Raw genomic sequence first — 12,385 nt, forward strand, 5'->3', positions numbered from 1 at the left:
TAAATAGGGAGGAATGATCATCATTTTTAAAATAAGAGAAATAAAACTCACAGGGAAAGATTTAACTGTTTGTTTTTCCCACTGGCTATTCGAGAGCGGAACGGTAGAGAAACAACCCGAAGGTGCTTCAATGAACCGTTTGCCAGGCACTTAATTCTGAATTGCAGAGTAATCATGTAAACGTATATGTAGACTGGTGTTGTGGCTAAGCAAAACTGTCGATTTTGAGGTTCCGGAAATCTTCATTTACGTGAAGCGAAACCACTGTATTATCCCAAAGTTACTGTTTTGGCTGCGTACTTGTTTCGCGTACTTGATGGATACTCTGGGAATAGAGTCAACGCATGGATTATTGCAAAACGTACTGGCGCAGGGATAGACTGCTCTCCATCTTCGTCCTATATGACTCCTTGCGGCTATTTTTTTGTGGGATGCATGGAAAGACGCTGTGTACCGGAGCCAACCCAGTAGGTTGGACGAGCTTGAATCGACGATCTGTGTGGCATCTGAATACATTTTCGTTGAGACAGTATAGAATGGAGTGGCAAATTTCATTGATCGTTTCTGCCACTTCCATACTACGATTGATGGACGTTTCGAAAAGATTGTGATTTGGAAATGGAAATGAGCGTTTGGCGTCATTGGCCGGGAGGCCCCTTGCGGGGCAGGTCCGGCCGCCTTGGTGCAGGTCTTATTACATTCGACGCCATATTGGGCGACCTGCATGCCGGATCGGAATGAGATGATGTTGAAGGCAACACAACATCCACTCCCTGATGGGTCAAATGGCGCCGAGCACTATGGGACTTAACATCTGAGGTCATCAGTCCCCTAGAACTTAGAACTACTTAAACCTAACTAACCTAAGGACATCACACACATCCATGCGCGAGGCAGGATTCGAACCAGCGACCGTAGCAGTCGCGCGGTTCCAGACTGAAGCGCCTAGAAACGCTTGGCCACACCGGCCGGCCAGTCCCTGAGCGGAGAAAATCTCCGACACAGCCGGGAATCGAAACCGGGCCCGTAGGACGGCAGTTCGTCAGGCTGACCACTCAGCCATCGGGGCGGACAAGATTATGATTTGATTGCTTGCAGATGACGAGTTTAATGATGCACACCGGTACTGTACGAGCTGCACAGCGCCATTTCTTAGCAGCATTTGGAACTATTTCGAAACTTCCGTATAAAATTCTTACAGCTTTGACAAGAAACATGCCTTTTATCGTCAGCTTTCCTGATATTTTATTTTGAAATCAGGGATTCCTTCGCTGGACACCCTTCAAAAATGAAAGCCCTTTCTTTTACCTATAACGCACCATCTTTCGCTGTCACGGGTTCACGTTGCCGTCGTAGACTACAGAAATGGTTACCAGCGTGACGGCGGCAGTACTTCAGAGCGAGACGAGAGTGGAATCCAGCGGCAGGCAGCTGGAGCTGGAGCCCCCGCCCCTAAAAGTGGCGCCGGAGAAATGGGACGGGACGCAGAGTGCTGACAACGACGCCGAACCCATCTCGTTTGCAGTTCCCGGAAAGGCTTCCTGTGCGGGCGAATAGGTGGAAAACGGGAGCGGCGACCGTCCTCGTATATACTCGGCTGTCACCGTCAGTAGCGAGCAGAACGGGCAGATACGGTGAACGTCCTCCCTATATTGCTTGTCCAGAAGGCCTGCAGGTGGTATGCGTCGCGTCGTGAAAACGCCGAAAACCTGCCAGAGTCCTGGCTGCAATACATCAAAATTTTTCAGTCGTGTGGTGGGACCGAGTGCCCTAGGCAGATAACTATATGCGTAGCTGATTATAAAACCCTCTTACAGGTGCCGTGAATAGAGATCACTGGGCTCACCCTGAATGATAATTCATGTTGCTAGGTATCGAGACGGATGACAAGTTTAAGTTTCACCGGCACAAAGCACAGTAATGTATGCTTTGCACTCATAAATCTCTCTCGTTGTGTTGCCCAGCACACGGGATTGCCAGCATATTCCCTTACTTTCATTTAGTACTGTACTATGGCATGATATTCTGGCTCAGATAAGTACTTACCCTACAAGAGAGTGCAGTAAGAAAATTATGTGAAACTGAACCCTTTCCAGAGAGCTTCTTATGTTTACACTTATATGCTAAAACACTGTAACCTAATATTATTTACCGAGCGAGGTGGCGCAGTGGTTAGACACTGGACTCGCATTCGGGAGGACGACGGTTCAATCCCGCGTCCGGCCATCCTGATTTAGGTTTTCCGTGATTTCCCTAAATCGCTCCAGGCAAATCCCGGGATGGTTCCCTTGAAAGGGCACGGCCGACTTCCTTCCCTAACCCGATGAGACCGATGACCTCGCTGTTTGGTCTCTTCCCCCAAAACAACCGATCCTAATATTATTTCCGATTAATAATATAGGTCAACAAGAAAAATGAAAGATGTGCAACTGTATTCACTTACTGTTGTAGAAAAAGAATTTGTTATGAGTTCTTTTTTAAATTCTATCTTATCTTCGGAGCACCTCCCTCCACCCCCCCTTCCTCACGAACCATAGACCTTTCCCCGGAAGGGGGGGGGGGGGGGTGGCGGCACACTTGTGCCTCAGCGATACACATAGCCGCCGTACTGTAGGTACAAACACAACAGAGGGACCAGACAAATGTGTGGTTCCTGAAGAGGGGCAGCAGCCTTTTCACTAGTTTCAGGGGCAACAGTCTGGATGATTGACTGATATGGCCTGTAACATGAACCAAAACGGCGTTACTGTGCTGGTACTGCAAGCGGCTGAAAGCAAGGGGCAACTACAGCCGCAATTTTTCAAAAAAATGGTTCAAATGGCTCTGAGCACTATGGGACTTAGCTTCTTTGGTCATCAGTCCCTTAGAACTTAGAACTACTTAAACCTGACCAACCTAAGGACATCACACACATCCATGCCCGAGGCAGGATTCGAGCCTGCGACCGTAGCGGTCGCGCGGTTCCAGACTGTAGCGCAATTTTTCCCGAGGACTTGCAGCTCTACTGTATGGTTAAATGATGATGGCGTCCTCTTGTGTAAAATATTTCGGAAGTAAAATAGTCCCATATTCGGATCTCAGGCCGGGAACTGCCCAGGACGACGTCGATATCAGGAGAAACAAAACTGGTGTTCTACGTTCCGGAGCGTGCAGAGTTAGATCCATAATCGGGCTGGTAGGTTAGAAAATTTAAAAAGGGAAATGGATAGAATGAAGTTACATATACTGGGAATTAGTGACGTTCGGTGTCAGGAGGAACAAGACTTCTGATCAGGTGAAGACAGGGTTATAAATACAAAATCAGCCAGAGGTAATACAGGAGTGGGTTTAGTAATGAATATGGAAATCGGAATGCGGGTAGCTACTACCAACAGCATAGTGAAAGCATTATCGTAGCCAAGGCGACGCCTACCAGAGTACAAGTTTACATGCCAACTAGCCCTGCAGATGATGAGGAGATTGAAGAAATGTGTAATGAGATAAAAGATTTAGATAGTTAAAGGATACCAAAATTTAATCATGATGGGGGACTGGAATTCAATAGTAGGAAAAGACAGAGAAGGAAAAACAGTAGGTATATATGGACTGGGGCAAAGAATGGAAGAGAACGCCGCCTGGTTTGCACAGAACATAATTTAATCATCGCTAACACTTTGTTTAAGAATCATAGAAGAAAGTTATATACGTGGAAGAGGTCTGGAGACACAGAAAGGTTTCAGATTGATTATATAATGGTTGGACAGAGATTTAGGAACCACATTTTAAACTGTAAGACATTTCCAGCGGCAGATGTGGACTCAACCCACAATTTATTGGTTATGAGCTGTAGACTGAAATTGAAGAAACTGGAAAAAGATAGCATATTAACGTGATGGAACCTGGATAAGTTGAACATTGTACAACGGTTGACTAGAACAGGGGAAAGGAATACAGTAGAATACGTACTGGTAGTTTTAAGACAGTGGACCAAATACGTAAAACGACAAGGCCTAGTAGGAATCCTTGGATAACAGAAGAGGTATTTAATTTTGAAAGGAGAAAATTTAAAAATGCAGCAGACGAAGCAGGAGAAAGGGAATCCAAACGCTTAAAACCTGAGACAGGCAGGAAGTGCAAAACTGCTAAGAAGGAATCGCTCGACGACAAATGTAAGGTTTTAGAAGCATGTTTCACTAGGGGAAAGATAGACACCGCCTACAGAAAAATTAAAAAGGCCTTTAGGAGAAAGAGAAACAGCTGTGTGAACATCAAGAGCTCAGGTGGTAAACAAGTCCTAAGCAAAGAAGGGAGAGTTGAAAGATGGATGGAGTGCGTAGAGGGCCTAGACAGGGGAAATGAACTTGAAAGCAGAAAGGGAAGTGGACGTAGATGAAGATGAGACGGGAGATATTATGCTGCGAAAAGAATTTTACAAATCTCTGAAAGACCTAAGCTAAAACAAGTCCCCGGGAGTAGATGATATTCCATCAGATTTATTGATAGCTTTCGGAGAGCCAGCCATGACCAAACTCATTCATCTGGTACGCAACATGTATGAGACATGTGAAATACCCTCAGACATAAAGAAGAATGTAGTAGTTGCAAAGACAAACAAAGCAGTTGCTGACAGATCTGAAAATTACGAAACAATCAGCTTAATAAGTCATGGGTGCAAAATACTAACACGAATTCTTCATACAAGGATGGAAAAACTGGTAGAAGCAAACCTCGTGGAAGATCAGTTTGGACTCCGGAAAAATGTAGGAACACAGGAGGCAATACTGACCCTACTACTTATCTTACAAGATAGGCCAAGGAAAAGCGAACCTACATGTATAGCATTTGTGGACTTAGAGAAAGCTTTTGACAATGTTGGCTGGACTTCTCACCTCCAAATTCTGAAGGTAGCAAGGGTAAAGCACAGGGAGTGAAACGCTGTTTACATTTTGTAGAGAAACTAGACGGCAGTTGTAAAAGACGAAAGGCATGAAAGGGAAGCAATGGTTGAGAAGGGAGTGAGACACGGTTGTAGCATATCCCCTATATTATTTAATATATACTTTGAACACGTAGTAACGGAAACCAAAGAAAAATTTGCAGTAGGAATTAAAGTTCATTGGGAAGAAATAAGAACTTGAAAAACTTGGAGGTTTGCCGATGACGTTGTAATTCTATCGCAGACATTAAAGGACTTGGAAAATCAGTGGAATCGAATGGACATTGTCTTGAAAGGTGGACATGGAATGACCATCAACAAAAGGAAAACAACGGTAATGGAATGTAACTAAATTAATCCAGGTGATGATAAGGAAATTAGATTAGGAAACGATACTCTCAAAATAGTAAATGAGTTTTGATATTTGGGCAGCAAAATAACAAATTATGGTCGAAGTAGAGAGGATATAAAATGTAGACTGGCAATGGCAAGAAAAGCAGTTATGAAGAAGAGAAATTTGTTAACATCGAATATAGATTTAAGAGTTACGAGTTCCTTTCTAAAGGTATTTGCCTGGATTGTAGCCATATATGAAAGTGAAACTTGGATTATGAACAGTTTAGATAAAAAGAGAATAGAAGCTTTCGAAATGTGGTGCTATAGGACACACTCTGAGACATCAAGGCATTACCAGTTTAGTACTGGAGGGAAGCGTAAAATTCATAGAAGGAGACCAATAGCTGAATACAATAAGCAGATTCAGAAAGATGTAGGTTGCAGTAGTTATTCGGAGATGAATAAATTCACAAAAGATAGAGTAGCATAGAGATTCATAGCAAACCAATCTTCGGAATGAGGACCACAACAACAGTTTCGGAGATAAAAAATGTTCATATGTGTGTGAAATCTTACGGGGCTTAACTGCTAAGGTCATCAGTCCCTAAGCTTACACACTACTTAACCTAAATTATCGTAAGGGCAAACACACACACACCCATGCCTGAGGGAGGACTCGAACCTCCGCCGGGACCAGCCGCACTTTCGGAGATACGTAATAATAAAAAAAACAGGGAAATGCGCTGCTCAAAGCTGTCATATGATGTTTACCTGACACCATCATTCAGTGCAGGAAACGATCTATAAAGCTGTACTGTAGCCTACTTGCGAAATCCAATTTATTTGCCTCAAACAGCTACGCTAACACTTTTACTAAATTACTAGTTTAGGAAATATTTATTCCCATCTTCTGATCTATAAAACCTGCCTGTGCAAATTACACCATATTATGCCCAAATCGCCATGTCACATTAGGACCATACAGTATGCATAAGGAAGTCGAACCATTAGAATTACTTTCTTATGAATATTGTATAGTCCTAATGTGACAGAGTGGTTTCAATCACTATATGATGTAAATATCACTGCCCAGTTTTGTGGATCTGAAGAGAGCAATATCATATTACCAAAAGTAATAAGCCAGCAATTATGTCGACAGAGCGATCTTGGCAAATAAGTTCACTTCACTATCATATGAACCTATTACAAATGTCTGAACGATGTTTTTTAAATTAAAAAATGATTTTAACAAAATGTATTTAACTTAACAATGTGTACGTAGATGAATACAAAACGATACATCAAACACAGACTTGGGCTCCTGCAGATGAGATCTTATTCACTTTGTTGTCTTCTGTAATTCAGTCTTGGGGCATCACGGAGTGAACCGTAGTCTGCAGGCATAGACATTGATATCTTCGTTCCGTTGTTGGTATATTTTGGTGGAACTCTTCACGATGTTTATCACTCATTGCATGCAGTTCTCCGGCGAAAGAAATATACACTCCTGGAAATGGAAAAAAGAACACATTGACACCGGTGTGTCAGACCCACCATACTTGCTCCGGACACTGCGAGAGGGCTGTACAAGCAATGATCACACGCACGGCACAGCGGACACACCAGGAACCGCGGTGTTGGCCGTCGAATGGCGCTAGCTGCGCAGCATTTGTGCACCGCCGCCGTCAGTGTCAGCCAGTTTTCCGCGGCATACAGAGCTCCATCGCAGTCTTCAACACTGGTAGCATGCCGCGACAGCGTGGACGTGAACCGTATGTGCAGTTGACGGACTTTGAGCGAGGGCGTATAGTGGGCATGCGGGAGGCCGGGTGGACGTACCGCCGAATTGCTCAACACGTGGGGCGTGAGGTCTCCACAGTACATCGATGTTGTCGCCAGTGGTCGGCGGAAGGTGCACGTGCCCGTCGACCTGGGACCGGACCGCAGCGACGCACGGATGCACGCCAAGACCGTAGGATCCTACGCAGTGCCGTAGGGGACCGCACCGCCACTTCCCAGCAAATTAGGGACACTGTTGCTCCTGGGGTATCGGCGAGGACCATTCGCAACCGTCTCCATGAAGCTGGGCTACGGTCCCGCACACCGTTAGGCCGTCTTCCGCTCACGCCCCAACACCATGTAGCCCGCCTCCAGTGGTGTCGCGACAGGCGTGAATGGAGGGACGAATGGAGACGTGTCGTCTTCAGCGATGAGAGTCGCTTCTGCCTTGGTGCCAATGATGGTCGTATGCGTGTTTGGCGCCGTGCAGGTGAGCGCCACAATCAGGACTGCATACGACCGAGGCACACAGGGCCAACACCCGGCATCATGGTGTGGGGAGCGATCTCCTACACTGGCCGTACACCACTGGTGATCGTCGAGGGGACACTGAATAGTGCACGGTACATCCAAACCGTCATCGAACCCATCGTTCTACCATTCCTAGACCGGCAAGGGAACTTGCTGTTCCAACAGGACAATGCACGTCCGCATGTATCCCATGCCACCCAACGTGCTCTAGAAGGTGTAAGTCAACTACCCTGGCCAGCAAGATCTCCGGATCTGTCCCCCATTGAGCATGTTTGGGACTGGATGAAGCGTCGTCTCACGCGGTCTGCACGTCCAGCACGAACGCTGGTCCAACTGAGGCGCCAGGTGGAAATGGCATGGCGAGCCGTTCCACAGGACTACATCCAGCATCTCTACGATCGTCTCCATGGGAGAACAGCAGCCTGCATTACTGCGAAAGGTGGATATACACTGTACTAGTGCCGACATTGTGCATGCTCTGTTGCCTGTGTCTATGTGCCTGTGGTTCTGTCAGTGTGATCATGTGATGCATCTGACCCCAGGAATGTGTCAATAAAGTTTCCCCTTCCTGGGACAATGAATTCACGGTGTTCTTATTTCAATTTCCAGGAGTGTACATGCTAGTGGAGAGTGATATGTTGCACCCTCCGCTCTGATACTTGTTCACCAGGTTATTCACCAGCTCTACATAATATGCAGCTCTTCCTTTACCTAAGTAATCATGAGCAACGCTTTTGAGGACTCCCTAAGCTGGCTTTTCATTGCCTTGGAAGACTAAGTCAAAATTTTGTTCCACAAGAATTTTCGAATTTCAAGACCAATGAAGATTCCTTCTTCAGTTTCGCCTCACTCAGCCATGGAAATTCTTCTCTCAGGTACTTGAAACTGTCTTCGTCCTTGTTCATTCCGTTTACAAAGCCTTTACGTAGCCGAGTTTGCTGTGTGAAAGCGCCAGAACAATTTTATTTCGATCTGCCAGCGAACTATGCTCGATATTCTTATAGCCGAATCGCAGAGTTTCCCTTTGCTGTTGTATGCCGATCAACTCAACTCACATAGGAAAAAAGCAGTATTTTGTCTATTTCTACTGTATGCCCAACAATACTGAAATCACCCTGAGGTCTTGTAAGTAGGCTGTTTAGGTTTTTTTATTGGTAACGCCATCTCTGTATGAAAATCACTGGCTATGCTGTGTGCAGTCTGTGGCTGCTTTGCATTGTTGTAATACTCGCCATTGTAGTGTTAGGCAGCTGGATGTGAACAGCGCGTAGCGTTGCGCAGTTGGAGGTGAGCCGCCAGCAGTGGTGGATGTGGAGAGAGAGATGGCGGAGATTTGAAATTTGTCATGAACTGCTATATTTATATATGATGATATCAAGGTAAATACATTGTTTCTTCTCTATTAATATCTTTCATTTGCTAACTATCCCTATCAGTAGTTAGTGCTTTCCATAGTTTGAATCTTTTATTTAGCTGGCAGTAGTGGCGCTCGCTGTATTGCAGTAGCTTGAGCAGCGAAGATTATTGTGAAGTAAGTGATTTAGTGTTTTGTGAAAGGTATAGTTTAATGTTAGTCAGGGCCATTCTTTTGTAGGGATTTTTGAAAGTCAGATTGCGTTGCGCTAAAAAATATTGTGTGTCAGTTTAAGTACAGTCGTGTATAATTGTTCAAAGGGGACGTTTCATATGTCGACCCTTAGCCTAGGATACCTCACTGGAATCTTCTGATTTTTTCTTGTAGTTTGTGTATTTAGTGTAGCTTTTGTTTATTGCTAGCGCGTAATTGTAGAGAGAATCTCCTTTGTAGTTGCAGTCTTTCATTGTTGTACTGTAAAACAGTTGTGGCATGCATGTAGATTTGCACCAAGTATTTCGCAGCTGCGCTGGTAATTAACTAGATATTATTTTCAGTGCTATGTTAATGTATTCCCCTATCTTTGCTCTTCAAATTGTGCTTTTCTGTGTTATTGTGTGAAATATTGTGACAATAATGGCGTGTGAAAAACGTAACAGTCGGCTCCAAAGTAAACTGAGAAATGACAGTGAAGACGAAAGCAGTGTGTTGGCCCCACCATGTAATGAATTAACTAATATTCAAAGTAGTAATTTGGTAACTGTGCATAGGGAAATGGAGCGGGCGTCAAACAATGGCGTAGGCAGTGAAACAGGTAGTGAACAGGGAAGCATTATCGATCGATCGGTCGGCAACAGCTCGCCTCAGGAATCCGAAATGATAGGACACAATTCTGCAAACACTGTAGATTCAGGTTTTGCGTCCTCACCGTTTTCTCAAATGAGTCAAGACACGTTTTCCGCTTGTCAAAATGTGAATGTTGCCGGTGCAAATTCACTGCCGAAAAACACTGAGGAACATGTTTCAGACACCAGTGCATTGTTATTACAGTTAATGCAACAAATGGGACAAAGGCTACAAAAGTTAGACACAACGCTTGAACAAAATCAGAAACAAACACAGCAACAGTTACACACAATGGAACAAAATCAGAGACAAACACAGCAAAAGCTTCAAAAGTTAGACTCATTGAAACAAACTCTCGAACAAACACGTGAGGATTTAACTGCTGAGTTACATAACATTGAATCGAAATGTCAGAAAGTGTGTAATGACGTAAAAACACAAATTTGTGAGCATTTTCAACCTATTTTCTCGCGGCATGAAAATGCATTACAGAATCACGAAGCAGCCATAAAAGAACTGCAAACCATTGTTCATGAAAATCATGAGACCTTGTGGGCTAAAATTGACTCAGTTGCATCTACCGATTCGGTTACGCAACTTGCAAAAACTCAGGAAAACTTAAAGGACACAGTAGATTCGATTTCAACACAAATGGACACTCTGAAGCTTGGTTCAGAAAAACACACTGAGGAAATGTGTTCATTATCAGAGAAAGTAGTTGAACTTTCGGATCAGCTAAATAATTTATCTACGAAGGTAGATGATAATCTGAATGACGCAAAACCGGTAGTCTTTAATGACACAGAACAGAGGGAACAAATTAGGAAACTGAAACAAAATCTGAATCAAATTGATACGCAACACCAAAGAGAAATCCGGGAAGTACAAGATCAGCTGACACAGGTAATACAAGAATTACGTATTTCAGAAGACACTCGCGCTCCAACACGGGAAGAGGAACTTAGAAATACGCAAAAGCCACAAAATAATAACACAGGGCATTTCGGTAATTATGAAAGAAATTGGCAAGGTACACCGAATTTTGAGATGGAACCGCCGACACGACGTAACTATGACCGAGATGCTACTCGCCGACACGATGATTTTGACTATAAGCTGTTCATGACTACACGTAAATTCAAAACATTTAAGAATTCTGCCAACGACATCCATCCACAAGCGTGGCTCCATCAATTCTCTCATTGTTTTCCTCCCAACTGGTCGTTAGAGCACAGATTAGAATTTATGTGTGGCTACTTAGAGAATGAACCAGCTGTAAGAATGCGGTCGGTCATTCACGATTGCCACAGTGAAGGAGAGTTTTACCGTGCCTTCCTCTCAGCATATTGGTCTCAGGCCACACAAGACCGAGTAAAACTAAGCATCATAATGATGAAACGTTTCAAACAATCTGAATTTTCCAGTCTTATGAAATATTTTGAAGACATGTTGCACAAGAATCAGTACCTGTCAAACCCATACAGCCCCTCAGAACTTATCCGCATTTGCTTAATCAAATTGCCTGAACATTTACGACACATTATTTTGGCAGGACGTTGCAAAGACGACATTGAAGCTTTTCAGGGACTGTTACAAGAATTGGAAATTGACACTGACAATCGCGGAATGCGGAAACAGGAACACAACAATTACAGGTCACATCCGTCACAATTCCTCGATAATAACTGGACACGACAAAGCTATTCTCACAACACATATCGTGACCAAAACAGACACCACCCGTACGACAACTGTTGGCAGAATAATAGTTACAGAGAAAGATCGCATTTCCGTAGTAATGACTATCACAGAGACAATCAGAGAAACAGACAATATGGGAACCAAAACAATTATTATCAAGGGAGGCAGAATAACTTCAGATGCAACGGTCCAGCGCGCAGTTACGATTCAGGGAGAAATTCTCCACCACTTAACCGACAAGAAAGAAACTACAGGAACTACCGACATGACGACAGACGATGTGATCGTAACGACAGACGTGAATTTCATCAGAACTGGCGGGATTCTAACAGAGCTGGGCCCTCTCGGCAAGGCGAATTTGTAGAAGTTAGGTCTCCTAATCCCAATAACAACGTGCGGCAACAAAGAGACAGACAATGACTCGCGCCGCAGGCAACCACGTGCGCCGGCTGGCTCAGAGAAAAATAACATTGACGCTAACCCTGTGAAAAATTCCAGTATTCTTTACCGACGTATACTGCATGATAATTGCGTTCAAGCTGAAATTCTGAGTACTTTGAAGAGTAAAAGATTGTACCACATTTCACATGTAAAACCGATTATTGAAAGATAATCTGCTTTACAAATATGCTTTGTCAGACTTAGAATCTGTTAACATACAACAATGTTTGAAGCTAAATATCCAATCAAGAACCAAAAGAACTTATTTAAACAGAAATGACGAATGCATTGTTATAGTGAACAGACGTCACAGTGTTATTGTGTGTGTACATTCTTGCTTGTTTGTTGCACGATTACGTAACGACTATAAGGCTCACATACTTAGAACATTTACCAGTACTGCTAATGAGATTTTAATGCAACATTTTGGTTTATTTGAAAATACATTCTGAATTTAAAGTGCTTTCTGAGAGATACCAGAT

This window comes from Schistocerca serialis, chromosome 6, assembly GCF_023864345.2.
Source record: "Schistocerca serialis cubense isolate TAMUIC-IGC-003099 chromosome 6, iqSchSeri2.2, whole genome shotgun sequence".
NCBI classification, from domain to species: domain Eukaryota; kingdom Metazoa; phylum Arthropoda; class Insecta; order Orthoptera; family Acrididae; genus Schistocerca; species Schistocerca serialis.